We start from the raw sequence: 6,720 nt of genomic DNA, 5'->3' as shown, positions 1-6,720 counted from the left end.
CCCAGCGAGCCTCGGGAGTCGAAGCCTGGAATCGCCGGAAAACGCCGATCGAGACGGCGGCCGGTGAGGGACCTAAGCGAGCAACCGCGCAGCGTCCGTGGCTTCTGCACGGGGCGGAGGGGGGAGTGTGAATCTTTCCCGTCCTCTGTCTAGCAGGACAGCGGGGCTCCCGGGGGTGGGGGGCAGGAAATCGGCCCCCAAAAACAGCTGCCAGCTCCTCGTCCCCACTAGGCGCTGCTCCGAGGGCCGCGCCTTGGTCCTCCGGCTGTCGAGCCTCTCGGCGCCCGTTCCCCCAATTAGGCCTGCATAGAGTAGGAGTCTCCAACCTTGGCAACGTTAAGACTGGTGGACCTCAACTCCCAGAATTCTCCAGCCAGCTGGCTGGAGAATTCTGGGAGTTGAAGTCCATCAGTCTTAACGTTGCCAAGGTTGGAGACCTCTGGTGTAAACAACTCAGCTCTAAGGACTTGATGCTCTGGAGGGCCCCTTATCTACTTGACCAGCTTCTTCTGTCAAATGAGACTCGTTCCTTTTGAACATCCCTTTCGGGAGGTGCAAAAGGTCCATAGCCCCTTCGGTCCATTTCCAATGCAAGAGGAGCACAATATACATTGCACTCAGGAAATATTCACTTCCCGCTTCTGTCAATCTCAGTTACGCTGAAGCCTGATTCTACAGTCGTCGAAATTCAGTTTTTCCCCCTTGTTGATCTACACTCGGTACCCCATAATGACAAAGTGAAAACAGAATTTTTGAAATGTCTGTAAAGTTTATTAAAAAGAAGAAGAAATAAAAAACCCACCTGAAATATCACATTGGCATAAGTATTCGGACCCTTCACTCAGTTACTTTAGTTACTTTAGTTTACTTTATTGGCATTGCACCTCGTACAATGAAATTAAATACCATCTTCAGTGTACATGATGACTATGAAAATACACAAACACACATCCTTCACATTCTATACATTGAATTGAAAATCCCTGATATTGCATTAATATTGCACTATACAGTAGAATTCAAGAGAGCTACTGCCCTGGGATAGAAGCTGTTTTTCAGCCTATTTGCCTTTTTTTTTTTTATTCTGTACCGTCTGCCAGATGGTAATAGTTCAAAAAAGGGTGTCCAGGATGAGATGGATCTTTGAGGATGTTTTGAACTTTCTTAAGGCAGCGGGAGCGATAAAGCTCTTCCAAAGAGGAGAGAGAGCAACCCATGATCCTCTGGGAATTGTAGTCCACAAGTCTTAAAAGTTGCCAAGGTTAGAGACCCCTGATCTGGAGCTCTTCCTATCTGCCCCTGTGCAATTGGCAAACCATCCACAGGTGCAGTAAGTTAAGATACTCTCTATGGTGCAGTGGTAGAAGGTCACCAGCAGTTTTTCATTCAGTTGTTGTTTCCCTAGAAGTCTCAGGTCGTATAATCTCTGCTGGACTTGGCAGAAATTACAGCCTTGAATCTTTTGGGGTTGGATGCGACAAGCTTTGCACCCCTGGATTGGGGGATTTTCTTCCCTTCTTCCTTGCAAATCCTCTCAGTCAGATTGGATGGTGACTCTTGGTGGACAGCCATTTTCAGGTCCCTCCAGAGATGTCCGGTAGGGTTCAAGTCGGGGGTGGGCTCTGGCTGGGCCACTCCAGGACATTGACAGTTGTCCCTAAGCCACTCCTGGGCTGTCTTGGCTGTGTGCTTACGATCGTTGTCATATTCAGAAGTGACCCTTTGGCCCACTCTGAGATCCTCAGCTCTGGGGGACAGGTTTTCATTGAGGCCATGCCTGTAGTTTGCTCCATTCAGCTTTCCCTCAACCCTGACCAGTCTCCCAGCCCCTGCAGCTGAAAAACACCCCCACAGTGTGATGCTGCCAACACCACACTTCACTGTTAGGATGACATTGGCAGGTGACGAGCAGCGCCTGGTTTCCTCAAGACATTGTTTAGAATTGAGGCCAAGCAGTTCAATCTTGGTTTCATCATCTTCGTAGTCTTGAGTCCTTCAAGTGCTTTTTCTGCAAACTTCAAGTGGCTTTTCATATATTTTGCACCGAGGAGAGGCTTCCCTCTAGCCGCTCTGCCACAAAGCCCAGATCGGTGGAGGGCTGCAGTGATGGTTGTCCTTCTGGAACTCTGTCCCATCTCCACACAGAATCTCTGGACCTCAGTCAGAGTGACCATCGGATTCTTGGTCACTTCTCTTACTAAGGCCCTTCTCCCCTGATTGCTCAGTTTGACTGGGCGACCAGTTCTTGGTTGTGCCAAACTTTCGTCTATTTAAGAATTACGGAGGCCACTGTGCTCTTAGGAACCCTCAACGCAGCAGAAATTTTATGGCAGCCTTCCCCAAATCTGTGCTTTGCAATAATCCTGTCTCTGAGCCCTGCAGGCAGTTCCTCCAGCCCAATTTCTTTATGAACCCTGGTGTCTCTGCCTGAGCTTACCGAGAGGGCACCTGATGTGGCACTGCCTGGATGCAGGCCTGCCCAAGGGGAGGCCAGTGCTTAGGTGAGAATCCCATCATGTTTTGCTAGAGTGCAATTTTCTGCCATGAGACGTGGTCCTGCTGGCATTGATAGGCAGGCAGGGAGAACGTGCCCTTTGGAACACTAGGGTAGAGCAGAAGTCAGCACAAGGTGGGCTACCCTCCCCCCCTTCCTCCCAAATGCTCTTAGGAATGGGATCTGATTGCTCAAGAGATATTCGGAAATGGAGACTGAAATGGGCAGAGAGGAAGGTCAGAGCTGACTTGGCAAGTAAGCCGGCTTGCTAGTTAGGACTTACCCAGCAGCAGCCGGATGTCTCAGGCTGGGCTTCCCAAAGTATCCCAGTGGTGTTGCTCTTGCTTATTCGGATATTCTCTTATTGGCGATCCTGGAGGTGGATATAAGAAAATTCCCCATCAGGAATGACTGCCCACTGGTGGACACAGCTGTGGAAATTCTTGCCCGTGAAATTTTGTACTGTGGTGTCAACACACAGCTCTGTGATGTGCAAAATTCCAGATGCTCTAGATGGCATTTGTTCTGAGCAACGCGTCCGAGACTGTAATTAAGCACACACTTAGTTAAAACAACTCATTTTATTTCAACGCTGGGAATTATGTTCATTCCCAGCCTGTAATGAGCCCCAAACAGTCCCTCGAAATAAGCACCCACCTTTCTCTCCTTTAATTGCTGCCAACAACTTCAGTGCCAAATGAACTTTTAAAAAAACAACCAAAGTACAAAGTCCACACAGAGCTTCAAGGATTGATCAGAGCAAACGACTTTGCTTCCTGCAAAGGTTTCTTCACCTTTGCCTGTCCTTTATATCTTATGGGAGGGGCAATCAGCTCCAAGCCTTATTCCTGAGTCGCCCCTTTTGTCTTAGCTGCTCTTGCCTTCTAGCAGCTCTGTGCACATGTGCACTGGGAACAGGCTCCCCTTGTTCCTCAGCCTCGCTGCTGCCAGACTCCGGAGGCTCTGGAGGTAGCACCCAACTCCCAGATGGTCCTGGCCCCATCTCTGCATCGGACACAGGACCCTCGTCCGAGTCCTCTCCAGACTCCCAGACTGGTCCCCGTTCTTCCCCACTGTCCGATTCTGCTGCCGTCTGCACAGGCTGCCGGTGAACCACAACAGCATCCGTCTAAAATATTTTCTTGAAAATAAGGATTCAAAAATCACCTGGCAAATAGAAAGCATACTTACGGCATGTTGAATACAGAGGACCAAGATAGCAAGATTTTAGGATTTTAAGAAGGTGTTTATCAACAATGTAATAATATGCAATAAATATATTGAAAAGGTATAGATCTTCTCAATTAACAGGTCTTAATTGTGAAGTATTCCAGGACTTCACATTTTAAAAATCTAGTAGAATATTAAAACACTGATACATTAAAATAGTATTTAAGGACCTACACATTTCAGTAAATCAAGCATTTTATAGATCCAGCATCTTATCATTCAATCGTTTTTTGATTCTTAACAGGTTTTGGCTATTTTTCTACTTCGAGTTGTCTTGTTTTATCATCTTACAGAAACTCTTTTTGTGTTTTGATGTAGATATGTTTTATTCATCACTGTTTGCTATAAGGTTGTCCGCTCATTCGTTCCCATAGTAGTAGGGTTGGAGTAGACAGATTCCGGCACTACGTGGCAAGCAGCTACACCTGCCTTTTCCTTGGGCACTGTCAAGGTAGGCATGCACAAAGGGAAACCAGGAGCATTTCTTGCTTACCTAGTTAGAAAAGAATTCTAGATTGTAGAAGATTAGTCTGAACAGACGTGGAAACATGGAAAAGAGACGCACGATCTGTTTTTACAATCTGTTTTTACTTCGGTGTTCACTTGCAACACGCCCCGATGCAAAAGAGGCAGCCCCAGAGTCATTTCCCTGCCAAGTGAAAATGCATGTTAAAACAAGCAGAATTCCAACTTCCTGAAGTCTGGGCTTTGTGCTCCGAGGTGCCCTCCCTGTTCCCCAGCTGGTGAAGCCCCCAGCTGGATTGTCTGAGGCCCGGCACCCTAGAATACAAAGCAGGCGTGTTATGAACCACACAATGGATCAAGGCAGTGCAGAAGGGCATAGGCAGCTGGAGAGGGGAGGGGGCATGAAAGGGCCTGGGTGAGGGTGCTTGGCCAAGAGGGGTCCGAGCCGGGACAGCTGCCCTCGTGGACAGTCCCAGGAATCGGTGACCAGGTTTAAGAGGAGCCAGTTCCTTCTGCTGCTGAGAAAGGCCCGGTGTTTGGCCTCTGTGCAGGGCACCTTTCTCTTTGTGAGAGGAAGGCCACTGGGTAACCATTCTGCCCTTTTTAATCTGAGCCACAAAGGTGGTCTCTGCCCCTCCCCAACCAGACAGCCCTCTTGTGAGGATGAAGAAGTACAGGCCTGCTTCAGTTCCAGAGCCTCTAACCTTGGCAACTTTAAGACTTGTGGACTTCAATTCCCAGAGTTCCTCAGTCGGCTTTGCTTCTATTGCATTGCATTCTATTCTATTCTACATTCCAATATTTATTCTATTCTATTCTGTTCTATTCTATTCCATTCCATTCCATTCCTCTTCCTCATTCTATTCTATTCTATTCTATTCTATTCTATTCTATTCTATTCTACATTCCAATATTTATTCTATTCTATTCCATTCCATTCCATTCCATTCCTCTTCCTTCTATTCTATTCTATTCTATTCTATTCTATTCTATATTTCTTATTCTATTCTATACTATTCTCCTTTTTATCTTCTCCATTCTATTCTATCCTTTTTCTCTTCTCTATTCTACGCTATTCTACCCATCCTATGCTATGCTATGCTATGCTATCCCTATCCTTTTTATCTTATCCTTCTATTCTATTCTATTCTATTCTATTCTTTTTTTTTTTAAACAAGTTTTATTGATTTTTTGAAGACAAACAAAACATAGGACATAAAAGTACAAAACCTCCTTTCTAAAAATTACTTATAAGTTTTAAGTTTTAACAAGGCAAATAAAACATTATTTTTTAAGGCATAGTTCCACATTATCACATTTCCATTTAAGCACATATATATCTTTTCCAAATTTCTCATTGTTTCTCCCTTCACTTTTATTCAATTATATTTCTTTCTATCAAGGTTTTATTAATTCTCAATCAAACATAAACACACAGAATACAAAACATAAAACAAGACATAAAAAGATAAAACCTCCTTAATTATCATTTATACATGTCTTTTCCAAATTTCTCTCCCTTTAGTTTTATTCCTCCAAGGTTTTATTAATTCACAATCAAACATAACTAACCAAAACACAAAACATAAAACATGAAATTTCTTTTGAAAAGTGGCTTAGCCCCGGGTTACATCTTTTTTTACAGACCTAAATCAAATTCATGCTCACCTTATATACCATTCATATCTTATTAATCATTCTATATTTTCTATATAATTTCTCCCTTCTTTTCACTCTCTTTAATTATATTTTGTTTATTTCATCTTATTTCAAAATCATTATACTTGTATCTTTTCTCCGTTCTTTTCCAATCATCTATTTATCTCTTCTCTTTAGCAAAGAATTTCCCCTGTAATCACTTTAAGAAAATGAAATAATAAATTTATAATAACATTAAGACAATAACAAATTAAACTATAACTAAGCATTAATCATTTTACACATTCTCTTTAATATTTTATTATATTTTATTAAATATTGAGATCTATCATTATTAAACATTTTATTCTATTCTATTCTATTCTATTCTACATTCCAATATTTATTCTATTCTATTCTATTCTATTCCATTCCATTCCTCTTCCTCATTCTATTCTATTCTATTCTATTCTATTCTATTCTATTCTATTCTATTCTATTCTATTCTATTCTGTTCTGTTCTGTTCTATTCTATTCTATAGACCAAAGGATTCTTCTTTCTTTCATCAGTTAATTCATGCTGTTTACTGATGACCCATCCAATCTTCTATAGTCAGTCATCATGGGATCAGCCAGAGATACTGGCCTCCATGCCCAGAGTGGCCCTGAGCCATGGAGGCTCTCCCATTATCTTCTGTAGGGAGTCAGAAAAGATGCAGGCCAGGTGATTTGTCTTAGCTGCAGCTGGGACACGCACATCGCACATACTTTCCTGCTACAGGAGAGACAATGTCCCTCCTTGGGTCTTGAACCAGCATGGCACAAGCCTGTTTTGTCCCAAGAACGCTGACCTGTCTGAGGCAAGCTAAATCCTATAGAGCAGAGGTCTCCAA

Source organism: Notechis scutatus, chromosome 4, assembly GCF_049901735.1.
Source record: "Notechis scutatus isolate UNSWTSFEM ecotype Mainland chromosome 4, rNotScu1.2, whole genome shotgun sequence".
NCBI lineage: Eukaryota > Metazoa > Chordata > Lepidosauria > Squamata > Elapidae > Notechis > Notechis scutatus.
Note: the sequence above shows the minus strand (reverse complement) of the source record.